General features: G+C 52.2%; 1 long non-coding RNA gene across 1 annotated transcript; it reads left to right on the top strand.

Annotated features, from left to right (window-relative positions):
• Positions 1 to 2,562: 2,562 nt before the first annotated feature.
• LOC306643845 lies at positions 2,563 to 4,610 on the top strand. Its single transcript, XR_013759079.1, has 3 exons — positions 2,563 to 2,766; positions 4,198 to 4,248; positions 4,486 to 4,610. It is a non-coding gene; the product is annotated as an uncharacterized lncRNA (long non-coding RNA).
• Positions 4,611 to 16,332: the final 11,722 nt, after the last annotated feature.

Here is a 16,332-nt window from a genome sequence, read left to right on the forward strand (position 1 = left end):
GTGGCAGAGGGAAGCAGCTCACATCACAGTGATCAGGAAGAAAAGAGAGAGAGAGAGAAACTCCACTCTCCAGATACAAATTATCTACCCCAAAGCCACAACCCAATTCCCACCTCCTCCAGCCACACCCACTACTTCAGTTAATCCCACCAGGGATTAGTTACTGGTTGGGTTAAGACTCTTACCAGCCAGTCACTTCTCCTCTGAGCCTTCCTGCGTTGTCTCACTAGGGAACTTTTGGGGATCACCTCACATCCAAAGCATAACAAGAACACACTCATGGGCTCCGGGGCGAGGACTTGTGCATATTTAGCCAGCTACACTCCCCCTGACCCACCTGCCATTTTAGAACACCCGAAACTTGACACGTGACCCACTTTTCTTTTCCATGCACTCCCCACGAAGGGCTCTCCCCAACTTTAGATGCCATCCCTCAGCTAGGGGCTTCCAAATTTGTCTTCAGCTCTGACTTTGCCCTTGAGCTCCAGGTCTGCCTCGTCCGATCCGTCTGCCTCGTCTATACTACTCATCGGAAGTTTGATGATGACATCCAGCGGGAACACAAGGCTCACGACTTCTCTCCCGAACTCGCTCTTCTGCACCTACCCCCCCCCCCCCACTGGCAAAGCCTCCACCATCTTCCTGGTCATCTGAACAAAAACCTCAAAATCCTTCTGTATTATTTCTTTGTTCTGCCCTTCTCCCCCTCTGATCTATTAGCAAAACATCTCCACGGCCACGTCTCCAGCCCACACCTCCTGCTCCTCCAGCTGGGCTGCTGAACGCCCCTCCTGAAGCGCCTCCTCCTGCTTGCTCTTCCCCTCAGACTCCATCTTCCTCCCAAGACAGAATTTTCCTTAACCATTTTAATTACCCAGGATTTCAAGCAAGTCATAAAATACAAGAATAAAATGGACGCCCAGGTATGTTCCACCAGGCCTAACCTGAGAACATGTTTTGAATGGTCATCTTTTTCAAGAAATACATCTGCACGCTTGTGAAGTCTTTGCCTGCCCCTGTGGGGTTCCACTCCCCAGGGAAGCTGCTTCCTGGGGCGTTGCGTTCCCCACGGACTGTGGTGTGCCCCTGAAGGCATCCTGTGAGGGTTCCTCGGGCTCCACGCAAGTGTTAGACGTTCTGTTTCCAACACAGCGTTGTTAGCATGATATTGGAAAGGGGTCTGCCCTGAGGCAGCGCACAGCCTGGGCCACGCATTCTAACAGCCGCGTAGGCATGTCACGACCAGAGTAGAGCTTGGCACGGGACAGCCACACCTCGCGACGCAGCAACATCTCTGCACCTCCATCTTCTGGTTCAACTGTGAGAAACAGCAAAAAGAGTCTAAAATTTTAACGTAGCTAAATTTATCTGTCTTTTACTAAAATGCTTGTGCTCTCGGAACTTGTCTAAGAAAACTCTTCCCAATTCACAATACAAGACATTCGCTTGTACTTTCTCCCAATATTTTGCTTTTAGATTACTAGTTCTGGAGCGTGTGCTTGTGCGTGTTGGATGTGGGTAGCCAGCTGCCATCACAGGGTGAAGAAGGTTCTAGTCTCTACCTATGAATTTTGTTGCTCTTTCCTCTGAGCCCGGGGTTTCTAAAGGACGTGGTGTGGCAGTGGTTATGGGGACCAGCAGTCTGGGCTCCGACTTCTACTCCAATACTTATGAGGTGCGTGGTCTTTAGGCCGTTCCACTGTCTCTGGGTCTGAGCCTCTGTTTCCCTCATCCATAAAAAGGAGGTGACATCAGTGCCTGCCTTGGAGAACTGAATGGACGATAATGTGCTTCAAGCCCTTCGTAGAATCTGGTGTGGAATAAACACATCCACAGCGAATGGACGTAGCGCTTAACAACTTGCACTTCTGTGCTGTGTGAGTGCATCTTGGGGATCTCTGCTTAGTGTCACTGGTTCAGTAGACCACACCTGCGTCAACCACAAGAAATTGAGTTACTGTGACTTTATGGTAATTTGAGATCTGAAAGCACAGAAACTATTTGCCAGCGATTCAAAGATTGCAATGGTGACAGTATTGCATTTGTAGAACAATTTGAGAGACCTGACATTCATTGTGGAGTCTCTCTTCAGGTATAACAGGATGCAATTCTCAACTTGCTTTGATCCTTGGGTCTTTGACAATACTTTATGTTGTCCCTCGTATATATTTTACACATCTTTTGTCACATTATTTCCTTTATTTTGTTTTCACTGAACAAGACAAAAATTTTTACTTTAGCATAAAATGATGGTTGTTGATTTTTAAAATTGGTTTTATGTTCCAGAAATCTCATATCTGATAATTTATTTGTGGTTTCCTAGGATTCTTTTCCTGACATTTTGTCTATTGCTTCCCACTCATTATTTTTCTTTTTGAAAAATATATAACTGTGCAGTCATAATCATCAAAATTTATGGTGTTTTTTAAGTGCTGGATACTCTTGCACGTGTTAACTCTTCATCTTCCTGACAGCTCTGGGACGCAAATTCTAGTAGTTTTCACCTTATCGGCAGTGTTAAGGAAAATTCTTGCTAAAGTATTTCTTTGTTTAAGTCTTGTGGCTTGTTCAAACTGCAGGGAAGGCGTTGTTCAGGACTGCAGCCACAGAGGAGCAAGACTGAGCTCCACTGGCTGCTGCAAGGACAGCAGCCGGCAGAGACCAAGAAGCAGGACGGAGCCCAGTGGGTGGAAAGTGACCACAAGGAGACACCGGGGCTTGGCTGTGAGCGGAGGCAGCCGAGGACTTGGACATCAAAGGTGTCGGGTGAGGAACTTGGTCAGATATGGAAGCAGATCAGATACAGGGGTGGGGGTTCTCAATAAACGGACTCGGCGGGATTCTTGTTTCAACTGGACAAGGTGAGCTGAAGGCAGGCCCAGGAATGAGGCCTGGTGGAATGAGGTCCAGGGAAGCCGGGAGAAGTCCTCCAGGGACAGGGTCTGTCAGTGGACAACTGAGGCAGAATTGAGGCCGTGCCCAGGGTGACATAGCCAGGGAGGGTGGAGTCGGGTTGGAACCCTGAAGGTTGGCTCCGGGGTCGCAGCACCTCTGAGCGGAGGTTGGCTTCAGGACGCCCACCCGCCTTGTTACTTGGAGGAGGAGGCTCAGTTTATAATATTTAATGTATTTGCTGAAAGCATGGGTGAATATTATTGATGTAGCTAGGAGCTTTACTGAGTAATGACAGGAAGCCTTTTTCTTAATCTCAAAGGCATTTTGAAATTTGTTGAATACTTTTCCTGCATCAATTGAGCTAATCTTCTGATTTTGTTTCTCTTTAAATCTGTGGATGTGGTGCACTACACTAATAGCTTCCCTGACTCTGAAACACCCTTGTTTACCTAGGATAATTCATAATGGATCATAGTAGAACTAAATTCATTATAAACCTTAAATGTCTTAATTTAGCATTGATTTTTGAAACATAATTCTGGAAAGTATTTTGATTTTTCCTTTAGCAAAATCCTCAAGAAGCTGTTGGTCAAGTATTTCTGTGAATGCAAAGCACTCAATTCTCACTCCCCATTGCTTACGAAACAAGATGAGAAAGGAAGTTACTATTATTTTCAATTTAAAGTTAACATAAAGATGATGTTAATCTATGTCATCTATTTGTATTTTATCATCATAAAGTCTAGTAGAAAAGCAGAGATGTCCTATCATGTTTAAAGACTCGGGTTAGTTCCAATGCCTGTTACCAGGATCTGGAACTGTAAGGGGTGCCTGCCATGTCTTTTCCTTCATGGACGTCTTACTAGCACTCCAGGTTTGGAGTCCCGACTGTACAATGATCGGCTGAAGAGAGCCATTGCTGTTTGTGCCCGAGCCCCGGAGCCAGGAGCCCTGGCTTTTGGGGCTTAGAAGGCCAGGCTGGGGCACCTCTCTGCTGTGGCTACCCACTACACCGGAGGCCTGCATGCAGCCCGTTGCTAGCCTGAAGTGAGATTGGGATCCCTTTCAAACCTCCGCATGTGAGGTGCTGCCCTTGCTTTGACATGGTCAGGACTGGGAAGGAGAAGCCAGTCTGGTGGCTGAGGCTGCTGGTACTCTCCAGCCACGTTCCTGCAGGGCCTGCTGGGCGCAGCTCTTCTCTGCAGACCTGCAGAGCAGGGCAGGGGCTGCGCCATGTGGTTTCCTTCCTTCTGCACAGAGGGTCTTGGGGCTGCAATCCTGTACATGGTGTTCTCTTTGCAGGTTGGAGTGAAACCCTGTGAGTTGGGACGATCAGTTCCCCAAATCCTGCGAGTTCCTTTCCCTTCCCTGTTCTTTTCGTCTTCTCCTTCCATTTGCCCACGTGCCTGTGGCTGGTGTCCCATAAATGTCCACTGCACCTCCTTTGAGCCGCCCTCCCCTGGGGCCCTGGTCTTTTCTGGGTGATCCCTGTCATTCTGACAGTCTCCTGCTCTGATTTGACAGCTGGAATTCTTACAAAGCGATCAGTTGCATTAATACCAATTTCTGGTTTTGTTTGTTCAAAGGGAGCAAAAACTGAAAGAAAACTCACTTTCAAACTGCAGATCATGATGAGCCGGATGGAGCCCTTCAGCACATGGTGCAGCGAGTGGCCCAGTTGGGAAGGATGTTATAAACCAGGGCCCTCTCCAGCCTGTCCTCTTGCCCCGCCTGTTTTCCAGCGTGGGATGCTCCTCCTACCGGGGAGTCCCCCCCTGCTCTGTGATGCTAATGCCACTGCACTCTTGACATTCCCTGGGGATGTTTGTCTTCTCACTGTTTGTGTACAGAGGGACTTGTCCTTACCAGTGTGCTTGGAGTCACACCCAGGGGTGAATTTCTTTTCAGATTCTTTCTGCTTTGCCTTCAGCTTTTCGGTGCAGGGCTTTCAGGGTAGAAGCTAGGAGGCCTTCCTCTGGTAAAGGGCTGCCCAGGCTGCTCCTCCATGGGCTGGCTTCATCCAGAGGCTGACTCCCAGGCTGGCAGTATCGACTCATTAGCCACGAAGGAATTTACCCCTTGGTACTAACAGACAATGCGATGCACGTTTAAGTGAAGTGAAGGCTGATGCTAATTTAATGGTACAGTCAGCTTTCAATTATCCACTGCTTAAAGGTGTGGCATGGAAAATCCCAACGAACCAATGGCCTAGAATAAATTATACCTTCCCCTTCACTCCACCGGGATTGCTGCTCTACTTTGGCTAATGTGGAAACAACTGTGAAAGTCAATTTTGTGGAAAGTAGGGCAGAAGCAGGCAGTGGAAAGGTCAAGGGGTCAAGGTCATGTGTTAACATTTTCCCATGCTAACTTTTGAGTGTCACAACTACCTGTGAGGAGGGCATGCCTGACCTTAGTTTGTGGGTGAGCAGCAGATGAAGAGTTGAAATGACCTGCCCAAGGTCATCTACTAGAAACCAGTAGAATGAGCGATTCTCCATTTTCTAGCTCAATCCATGTGTCCAGCAGAAGGAACAAAAACATCCTAATGCAAACCTCAATCGCAATGTGTTTTTCCCTCAAGAGAATAGAGAAATCTCTTCTTCATATATGCCATCTTCTTTAAAGCAAAATCCTAGCTCAGAATGAAAGTCATAGTTTGGAAGAAAACAAAAAAGAGATTAAAGTACACACTTTTGAACAAATAGGTAATTGAAGGTGGGTGGGGAGAGCTCTATAAGCCAGGGTCTGTGCCGCCGGCTGCAAAGCTCCCCGATGTGACAATACCCCCTTTACTCCACATCTTCAGCTCAGTGCACAGCAAGCACCTTTGCATTTGTCTAGAGATGATGGGGCTTGGGGGCAGGTCAGCCACCATGGGTTTGTCATGAGAGAGAAGGGACCCGCGGAGGGCAGGTAGGTGGTGTGGACAGGGGCTGCCTGGAAGAACGTGAGTCCCTTAGAGGGGACACCGACCATCTCTGTGGATGCTACACCACAGCATTTCACGAGCCTCACGGACATAGCGGCTTCTGCCGACTGTGACATACTGCAGACAGTCAGGCAAAATACCTGGTCACCAGCTAGTTACCAGCTTGCTTTTGACCAGTTGATCGGGAGCCGATTGGTTGCCACTCTGGGGACCCCGAGAGATTCCTCAGTGTTGTGTCTGAGCTCCAGTAGGGCCACTGCCTGGCAGCTCCCGAGAAGGACTGCTGGTCCCCAGCCTTCCAGTGAGTGGCCAGGGCTGTCCTGAGAGCTGGGAAGGAGCAAGGGCAGGCCCGAGCAGAAAGCAGGAGTGAGGGTCACGGGGACATTCACCTGGGATTTTAAAACACCTGCCGGGCAGGCTGAGCAGCTACCCCAGGACCTGAGACCCTTTCCTGGGGACTGACGCCCTGAATCTGGCCAAGTTCTCCCCAGGCTGCTGCCTAGACTCCCAGCGCACAGGGACATTAATTGTTTCCCTTCCTCTTTCTTCCCTGGCCCTGGTCTCCTGAGTGCGTTTGTGTCTTCACTTTTGTCGTTCAGCTTACTGGTCACTTTCACAGGGAGTGTAGGACGGAGTCCTGCCCAGGGGCACTGGACTCTGACTCTGGAAGGGGGGGAAGCCCCCACCTCAGGAGCACCTTGCCCTGTCTTCACGGGGAGGGAGAGTGTTTCCGTTATGGGAGGAGATACCCCTGAGTGTGTGAGAGAAGGTGGTGTGTGTGTGTTTTGTCGAGTTCCCCACGCAGCTTACTGAAGGGAAGCAGTTAGGTCGCTTTGAGACGCTGTTCAGCTCACGCTCCTCATTTTGGGGGAGGCGACCCTGCAGTGCTGAGTGGCCTTTCCTGGGCTCATCAACCTGGTGGCTGCAGGGAAGCCGGTCACCCTGCTGGGGAGCCCAGGCTCAGAACAAAAGGGAACTGAGAGGACAATTGCCGCAGAGCCATTAGCCACTAGCCACGATCTGGCTTCTGGGGTGGTTCAGTCAATGGGCAGGGCAATAGCTGAGAAGGTCAACTAGAAGACAATGTAAGATTCCTCCTGTCCTCGGACTAGCCTGGGCAGCGGGGTTCTCCCTCAGGAAGTGCGCTGCTGAGCTGGTTTCTGCGGGGGACCTTAGGGCTATCTAGCCTGGAACTGACTGCCCAGGGAAGAAGCTCTGTCCTGATCAAAGGGCCACTGTCTGAATGCAAAGCCACAGGGCCCTAAGTGACGGGCAAGAGAAGGGCACAGCTCTAGGTGACAGCATAGGGAGACACCAGGAAGGTCGGGAGGCGTCCCTGGAACCAGGGCCTCAGGGCGGGCCGCCCTGGGCCTGCAGGCGTGGTCCAGGTGCTGTGGGGTGGGAAGGGAAGGAGGGGAAGTACAGAGGGACAGTACGAGGACTTTTGTTGTTCCTTTAGGCGGAATAAGAATCCAAGGAAGGAGTTTAAGCAGAAGGTGGCAGCTGATCATATATGTCCCTAGCCAGGGAGGAATAGGACAATGCATGTAACTAAATATATGGGTAGTTTTGCAACTTAGAGGGAAAGAATCTGGAGAGATTTGTAAATTACAAGCCTTTTAAAGAACTTGAGGTAAGCTCAGTGGTAACTCACGCTGAACCTCTGCCCAGAGCATGCATTGCACGTGCACAGTTTAGAAGGGACTGGAGGATCACGTGCTGCCAGCTGCCCCCAGGGCTGCCTTAGAGGCTCCTGAGCAGCCTTTTCAGTGGGAAGGAGCATTTTCCTGTTAGCAAAATCACAGCTGTATAGGGTGCATCCTTCTCTTTCAAGTAAAATGGGAGGACATTTGGTTTTGCCAGGAGATCTGGGACTTTATTTCTCTTGGTGAAAGCTGAGATTTGGCCATGGCTTCCGAGGACTGCATGTGGCTTGGAGACCACCGTATGGGGCCCCTGGCTCTGGTGCCCCTTCACTCATCCTCTCACTGTCTCCTCAATTCCTTGATTTTTTAGGCCATTAGAGGGACAGAGAGGGCTTACAATACTGAAGAGAACAGAAAAACCTAGCAAGTCATTGTTGAAGTCAGAACACGACCCGCTCAGCTCTGTGGGAAGTCAGTGGCAGGGAGCGATGCAGGATTAACCCATGTGTGTGCACGTGACTGTGCATGGCTGTGTGTGCGTGGGCGACGTGCCAGTGTGTCCTGAGGAAGCCATGTCTGATAAGCTTGGCAGCGGGGTGGTGGGTGCCTGGGCCGTAGACAGACCCAGTCACTCCCTCCTTGCTCAAGCTCCCAGTGCCCCCTGACCTCAGGGCAGCAATGGGTAGGCAGGGCAGGAAGCCCCTGGACTGGGTCTACCAACTTACTTGGGACCAAGAGGCATAATTGAATGGATGGTTGATTTCATGTGTCGACTTGGCTTGGCTACGGGCTGCCCATATAACTGGTAAGATATTCCTAGGTGTGTCTGTGAGAGTGGTTTGCAAAGGGATTAGCATCTGAATCCAGAGGTCCACCTTCAACAGCGGGATGGGCCTCATTCACTCTGTGGAGGGCTTAAATCAAACAAAGAGGTGGAGAGAGCACAAGGTCCTCTTTCTCTGTTGAGCTAGGCCTTCCATCTTGGCCTGCCCTCTGACACAGTGCTTCTGACTCTTGAGCATCTGACTTAGACTGAATCACTTCAACCATTCTCCTGGTTGTAGATGGTGGACTGTGGGACTCGTGGCTTCCGTGGTTGTGAGAGCCGGTTCCCATCATAAACCTGCTCTTACATGTCCACATGTCTCTTCTGGAGAAGCCCAGGACTCTGGGTGAGTGTGGTGTGCCTGAGAGGCTAGCCTTGTGGCCAGAGGACACAGGGGGATAAACAGTGGGACCCCAGAGTTGCCTCCAGTGCTGCCCATCCATGCTGGAGAGGCAGCCAGAGGACCAGTGTCCCCTGACCCTGGGATGAGGTGGGGCAGGGCAGGCTGACTAGAGGGCGGTCACTGAGGGTCTCGTGGAGGGTCTCCCTCCATGAGATTTGTTAGAACGAAGATATGCTTTCACACTGGAGGTTACTGGCATTCATGGGGAGGCGACCAGCAGGAGAACTTGCCTATATCTCTGTCGTTCTTGTTTATTCTTTTTGGTGTTGGTAGTGGGACAATTTGCTGAAAGCTGATATGGAAGTTTTAGAAGGTTGTGGGCTGGGGGGGGTTCAATAATCACTTGGAGCTGCTGAGATCCTTTGAATTGTTAAACTAACTGTATGGAGAAATCACGCCTCAAGGAGAAGTGAGCAGAGCTGGAAGAAGTGGGCTCCCCCCCAGCCCTCGGGGGGTGCTTCTCATGCAGGCGTTGGATGGGGGAAAGTGGCTTCCAGGGTGGGGGCAGAAGGCCAGGCCCCTCTTCATCTGTCTGAGTGGGGCTGGCTGAACGCGGGTCACCACCATGGGTTCCTGAAGACCTGCCTTTCCTGAGGATGGGATTTTGTGAAATGGGATTGTTCAGTCATCTAGCTAACCATTCAGCTAGCCATTCATTGGCTGCAGTTTTAGAATTGTGGACTTCAGAGTTGAGAGATTGAAACCTTAGAGTAAATCTGTCCCCACCGCAGCACTGTGTGATCCAAAACTCAGTGTCTGCCCTGAAGGCTGGGCTAACTGGCAGTTCATGGGGCTTCCTTGTGACCGCTGTCAGGGCTCCTCCACCTGTGCCCTGGGAAAATTAATACCAGCCTCGCAGGAGGGGTGTGCGAAGCAAGAGGTGGGAAGTCTGCTGCCAGGAATGCCGGAGGGCGAGGCGTGCAGAGGCCTGGGAAGCCCACCATCCTTGTTTTACTGTTAGCACTACGGACATTCTGTTGGTGAGTCCCAGCAAGTGTTGACCTTGTAGGCAAATTGAGGGCAAGAGTAAAATTGTATGTAATAACTTGAAAATATGATGTAGGAAGTTTCCTCCCGATAAGACTGTGCACTCTTCGGTTCTGTGTTCGATGATGTACTGGAGGAGAGTCACCGGATAAAATATAAGACCGCCAGCTCAGTTTGTATTTCAGACCAACAATAGGTTTTATTCTGAGTATTTGCCATGCAGTATTAGAAACATGCTTATACTAAAAATTTGTCATTGATCTGAACCTCAAACGCAATAGGGCATCCTGCAGGCTTATTGACCAAATCTGGCCACCCTGTACTGGTAAGAGCTATGAGCTTACAGCAGTCACCTGCCCAAGAGGGACTCTCATGCACACAGAAATGGCTTCTTAGTTTTAAGTAGGAACGACTGAATTAGCATTGGTGCTTTCTTCTGTGAAGTGGAGGAAACTTTACCTAAGGCAGTGCCTCTCGGCCTCGTTGCTTCTGAGGGGCCAGGTAGGGGTCTGACGCTCCAGCACCTGAGACCAGTGACATCAGGAACTCAGGCGGGAAGCCAGGTGTCATAGTTTAAAGCTGCCCGGGTGATTCCTGGGCAGGAAAGGCCGAGAGGCGGTGGCTCAGGCACAGGGCACCGCGAGGCTGAGTGAGGTAGCATCTGCACGGCGTTCCCCAGCGCAGGCAGTGATGACAGCTGTCCAGGTGATCAGGAGGGTGGGAGAGGAAGAAGGGGACCGGGGGAGGCAGCAGGCAGGCAGTGGCCCGAGTAGGGGCGGCAGGCAGACCCAGATGGATCCTGGTTGCCCCAGCTTCTGTGCCCAGTAAGAAGAGCGAGGAAGGGGGCGAGGCCATGCCACCGAGGCCGTGGTGTGCCTTGGTGAGACTCTGTGCTTCACCTCGCGGGGGACCGGAGCTGAAGGGTGGTGTTCACGTGCTGAAGGAAGAGAAGCCAGGTTTCAGTCACATCCCCTGTATTTGTGCAGGACTCCCATGTCTCATGCGTGACGCTGGCCACATAGAATCAGTGGAAAGTCAAGTCCCCGAGCTGGAACCTGTCCTGCTCAGCACTGGTCCTCTGCTATCAAGGACCGCTCGATAGCATGGGCCTGGAGCACAGTGGGCCCTCGATTAAGGGTGTTGATGGGAAGAATAAATGGTGACAGCAACAACCACACATGAAGGGAAAACCCAATGGTGGGGGAGGTGAAAGCAGAGTGGCCTGCTGGTGCTGACGGATGTCTTGTGCCTGCTTGTGTCCTCTGTTTCTGCCTCTGGAATGGAGGGTAGAGGCTGTGCATGGCTCTGAAATCCACTGAGCACTGGATTCTTCGGTGCCCAAATGAGCTGGAGGCCCTTCTTCTGATGCTGCGGGTCTCGGTGGGGACTCCCTTGGAAGAGCATCCCGTCTGTGAGGGACGCAAGCTGGACCTGGCTGCAGGTGGTGGCAGCTTGTTCAGGCTGCTGGAGGCTCAGGCTGCAGAAAACCCAGCGTATCCTTGAACCAGGGGCGCCATCCTCACGGTGGTCAGAGCAGAGCCCCCGAGCTCCTCTGTGGACTTGTGGGCACAGGGGCTTGGTGGGGACAGGATGCCTTCCCAGCAGGGCAGAGGGAGCCTGTCCTCTCAGCGGGTGCAGCTCCTTGGTGCTGTGGTTCAGGAGGCTGTTTAATCTGCTCCTTGGTTTCCTTTGTTGTAACGGGAGGGATTTGTGTTTGGTGAGCTCTGCAGGCCGTTGCGGCTGTGAGCGCCTACGATCTTGTTGTGCACTCCTGGGTTTCTTTTACCTTTCTCCCCATGTAACTTTATTCCTAAAACATCCAGGCCCCAGCAGCACCTCTCCCTCCAGCCACTTCCAGCCTGTGCGAGGGTCTGCAAGCGGATTCTGCGCCCCGGTGCGGCTGAGCCTTTTGCACAGAAAGAAGAGAAGGCTGGATAGTCGCCCGCCTTCTTCTTTAACAGATATTTTTAGCTTTTCTAAAAGCTTCTCACTCTGAGCCTTAAAAAGAAGTAAGAATCTCTTCCAAAAATGCAAATGCCCTGGCAGGGAGCAGGAGGGGCGTTCTCAGTCCTCCCTGAACACCCTCCCATGGATGCTCCGGGCAAAGTGGGCCAGGCGCAGGGGAGGGCGGGGTGCAGGGAGGCTGCGGGAGCCGGAGTCACTCCCGGGGACCCGTGGCCTGTGCTGCGGACTTGCTTCCCTCCACCAGGCGTTTGTGCAAACTGGTTCTGCACCTTTCAGGGTGGCTCATGTGCTGCTGCACAGGTCTAGAACATTCTGAGTCCCACGGAGCCCTGAGATGAGCTGATGACTCTTCCTCCCCAGAGAGCCCAGGGCCACCGCAGCCTTTGGAAGTCACAGGGCACTGTGGGTGCCACCCAGGGACGAGCAGAGGCAGCCTTGACCCCCAGGGTGAGAGGAAGGTGGGAGCGCACTGACGATCCAGCTGGCTTCGCCTCGAAAGTCATTCTAGGAGCGGATCCTCAGGGTAGATCGTCCTCATTGGATGTCCACCCCTTCTTCCAGCCACCTGAGGTCTCTCGCCCTTGTGCGGCCCCTGACCAGCTGCGTGCCTCAGGGGTCACCGTCGCGCCTACTCTGCTACATCTTGCCGTTTTTGAGTCACGGATTTGATTCCCTAGGATGCAGCTCAGCGTCAGTTCTCGGCAACTGCTGAGATGTTGAATCTAAGACTTCGTTTGTGTCTTTTAGAACTAATTCAAAGTTTGCTTATGTTCTCAAATAATGAGTTGGCCCAAAATCTCATTGAAAAACAACACAATTCAGTTCCACTTACGTCAAATTCAGAGAACATTGTGAATGCAGCTTTTTAAAGGGGACGTCAATATCCTCGGGATGGCAAACTTTCTGCAGAAAGTGCACATTGATCTGAACATGCAGAGCCCCACCCTCTGACCCACATGCAATCCCGCTTCTGACAGGTTGGTGACAAAGCTGGAGGACCATCTGAATGTGCATCAGGCAGTGGAGAGGGAGGCCACAGGCCACTGTCAGACCTCAGCTTCATCTCCCGGGACAAGCACAGCTTGGGGGCAGGTGGCAGAACCATCTCTTGCTAATGGCAGAGTCTCATGCTTCCTGTTCTTTGGGTTTATGTCCTGTCAGGGTGATAGGCACATTAAAAGGGCTTTCCTTAATTGAGATCCGATGGCGTATCAGACCCCGTTTGGTACTTCACATGCGCTCTCTTCACGCTTATCCTGGGGAGGCATCACTCCGGCCTGCTGCATGGAGAATCCGAGTCTCAGGAAGTCGAGGACCATCCTGCAGTCTGTCCTTTGATCCTCCTGAAGAAGTGCACAGACGCTCTGCTCATTTCTATAAAAGCAGCCCCAACAGGCTCTAGCATTGAACACGTGAGTGCAGAAGAGGAAGGCTGGTGTCTGCTCTGGGAGAAGTGGGTGCTTGGACAACAGGGAGCGGGACCTGGAGACCCTGGTGCCTTAGAACAAATCTTTCTACCCATTACGTTTTGTTGTCGTGTGCAAGGTAGATTGTGTTAACTTTAATTTACAGATAAGGACCTGGCGAACACCCCAGAAATCTAGGAAAGATCAGTGAGGCATGTCCTAGGAAAGAAGGCAAATTCTCTGCCAAAGCCAAAGTGGAACTGGAGCCTCCAACAAACATGGCAGCCAGCCTCCCCGGGCTGCTGGTGATCAACTGTCTACCAGAGCGAGTCCCACTGTGCGAGGAAGACGCATGGTCAAACCCTGCTTATCATCCAGTTTGAGCAGCCCTCGGGGACCCATTCCTGAATGTGAGAAGCAGCAGGGGTCAAAGTTAGGGTTTAGAAAATGATCCACAGAAGTCACAGGATGAGGTAGGACACAGGACTTCAAAGTCACTGGATCAAGAGAGGGATTTTTCCAAGAGAACATTAGAATCTATATAAAAAAGAGTCAAATGGGAGTTTTAGAAGTGCAGAAGGCGACCTCTTCGTCCAAGAGCTCATCGGTCGGCTCCACAGCAATGCAGGGACAGCAGAGACGAGACTCAAAGTCCTCCAAGCAAGTCATTAAGATATTTCCAGACTGAAGTAGGCAGAAAATAGGAAAAGAGCAGATCAGACTGTAAGAACGATAGGGGCCTGACACAAGACTTCCTGTGTTTGACTTTGGGACCCCAGGAGAACAGGATAGGGAGACTGAACAGGGGCACACCTGAGAAAACTACTGCCGTGCTTACCACAGGATGTGGAAGTTCTGGACTAGGCTGCCTTCCTTCAGAGAGGGCTGCTTTTGCTGTAAGTGTGCTTTGAAGGTAATGCCAGGTGGCATTTGGTGCCAGGCCAGGTCGGAGGATAAAGGGAAAAGAGAGGAGATGAAAGAGAATCCAGATCCTTTGACCAGAGCAACTGGAAGACAAATTTCCACCGGCCAAAGGGGAAATTATCAAATGTTGGAGGGGGGACGAGCAGTCCTCTGGTTTGGGTAGACTACGCCAGAGATTTCTGTTGTCGAGCAGGTGGGTGGACAGACACCTCTGAGCCTGTGGAGAGGGCCAGAGTGGACACAAGTTCAGAACCCTTTGCACTTGGGACAAGACCAGTGTAGACTGAAGGGAGATGAAGTCCAAGGAGGGAGCCCTAGGGTGCTACTATACGATGAGGTTGGAGAAAACATTGAAAACCAGCAAAAGAGACTGGAAGAGAGCAGTCAGGGAGACGGGAAGGAGGCTGCGAGATGCGAGCTCTTGGGGCAGGTGAGCCAGGTGTGTCCACGAGTGGGTGCGGCCAGCAGGCACACGCTGCCTGAGACCTCCTTACCTGAGGTCCTTGGTGACCCCGGCAGGGCAGCTGCAGCTGTGTGATGGTGGGAGTCTGAGAGCGGGGCACTTAGGGGATGACTTGGGATTGGAGGGGCCGAAGCCCTTGTCCAGAGCTCTCCGGAAAATCTGCCCGAAAGGGGAGCAGAGGAAGGGACGGCGGCCGGGGAGGCAGGTCAAGGGCAGGCAGGCTCCTTGCAAGGTGAGAGAAGCAGCTCCCTGTGGATGTGCCAACTCGGTGCCCCGGTGCAGATGGAACTTCGTCGTGTGGGTGGGACTTGTCACGTTCCTGTCTCCTTTTCCTCTCTTGGCAGTCTGTTGGCGGACTCTGTGGCTCATGTCTTCTTACGGTTCCAGACTCAATGGCACCCTGTAGCGCCTCCCAGTCTCCTTAAGGTGGGTACCACAGCGCTAAGGAAGAGCGTTCCAGGTGTGGCCCAGAGGCACCTCCCTCCCCAGGAGACCCACAGGCCTGAGCTAATCTGGAAGGGCTACCAGGAGTCAGACCTTCGGCTGGTTTTCTGAGAGAGCCTTGGCCCTCCTCCCCTCCAGCAGGGGAGCGAAGGCCCCAGGGCAAGTCCCAGGCCCCTTTCTTCCTCAGATGCTTGGCTTCTTGGTGGCTGGAGCGAGCTCCCACTTCTTACCCTCTGCCTCCTGCTCTGGCCATGCAAGCTCCCAGCGCCCTGCCATTACTGACGCGTCTGCGCTCCACCGCTCTGTGCAGGCAGAGAGCTCTGACATCAGAGGTGCAGGGGTGCAGACAACTCTCCCTGATTCTTCTGAGGCGCAGGGGAAGGAGCTGCGATCACAGGGCAGTGCCTCCATCTGTTTCTGTAAACGGTCATTAAAGCAGTGACCATGGAGGAAGAAGCCGTGAGAAGAAAGCCACAAACTTTGTTCCTTTCGTAAAAACAGCTGTCTGTCCAAATGCCACCCAGCACTGTTTCCAACACTGCTGTGTTCTGAGCATGGTCCTCGGTGGCAGGAAGGCCGGGATGGGGATGATGAGCAGACTTGGAGGTAAATATCCAAAGCCCGTGTCAGGGGTCCGTGGAGCCCTTAGGATGGCCCACAGACGTGAGCTCATCCAGCCCTCTCACATGCCACAGGTAAGGAAGCCGGGCCCAGAAAGGTAGGGTCACTTGCTCCAAGTCATGAAATTAGTGTCAGACTCAATTTGAATCTAGCTCAACCTGGAGCCAAGTCCAAGCTGGTTTCAGTATGGACCCTATGTAGACTGTAGTGGCCCCTGTGAATGAGGCTCACCTTGGCTTAGCACTGAAAATGTAATGTACTCCACTGTCCCTGTTCCCAAGGGGCACAGTGGCCATCTGGCTGATGTGGCTGGACACTGTGACCCATTTGGTAGTAGTCCAGCATGTCACCACCACGGGCTGCATTTTTGGTCCCAACTGTAGATTCAAAGTGCATGGAACCCTCAGGCACTGAGACAGCTCTGGTCAGGGCTTTGACCTCTGCCCGACAGTGTACTTAGGGCCTGGACGGGGACAGGCGGTGCTGGAGAGTGACCCTGTGCAGCAGCAGTAAGGCGGGCTGACAAGGAAGGATGGGAAGAATTTGGCTGCTGCTCTGCAAAGTCTTGGGATGTGTTCAGCGAGGGCTGTGTCCTGGCTGTCCGGAGGGCACCTGGGCAGAAATGGCAAAAGGGGGTTCCTGGAACCTGGGGCAGCCCTGGTCTCTGCCTTCATCTCCAGCAGCTGTTCTTGTGTCCTTTCCCCTGTGTGTCCCTCTGAGCATCTCTGTCTCAGTGTGGATTTTGGATTTCCCCCTCCCAAGGACAGCGTCCTATGGCATGAGGACCCACCCTGAGAACCTCATTTTAGTGCGTCATCTC

This window comes from Sciurus vulgaris (genome assembly GCF_902686455.1).
Source record: "Sciurus vulgaris genome assembly, chromosome: 14".
NCBI lineage: Eukaryota > Metazoa > Chordata > Mammalia > Rodentia > Sciuridae > Sciurus > Sciurus vulgaris.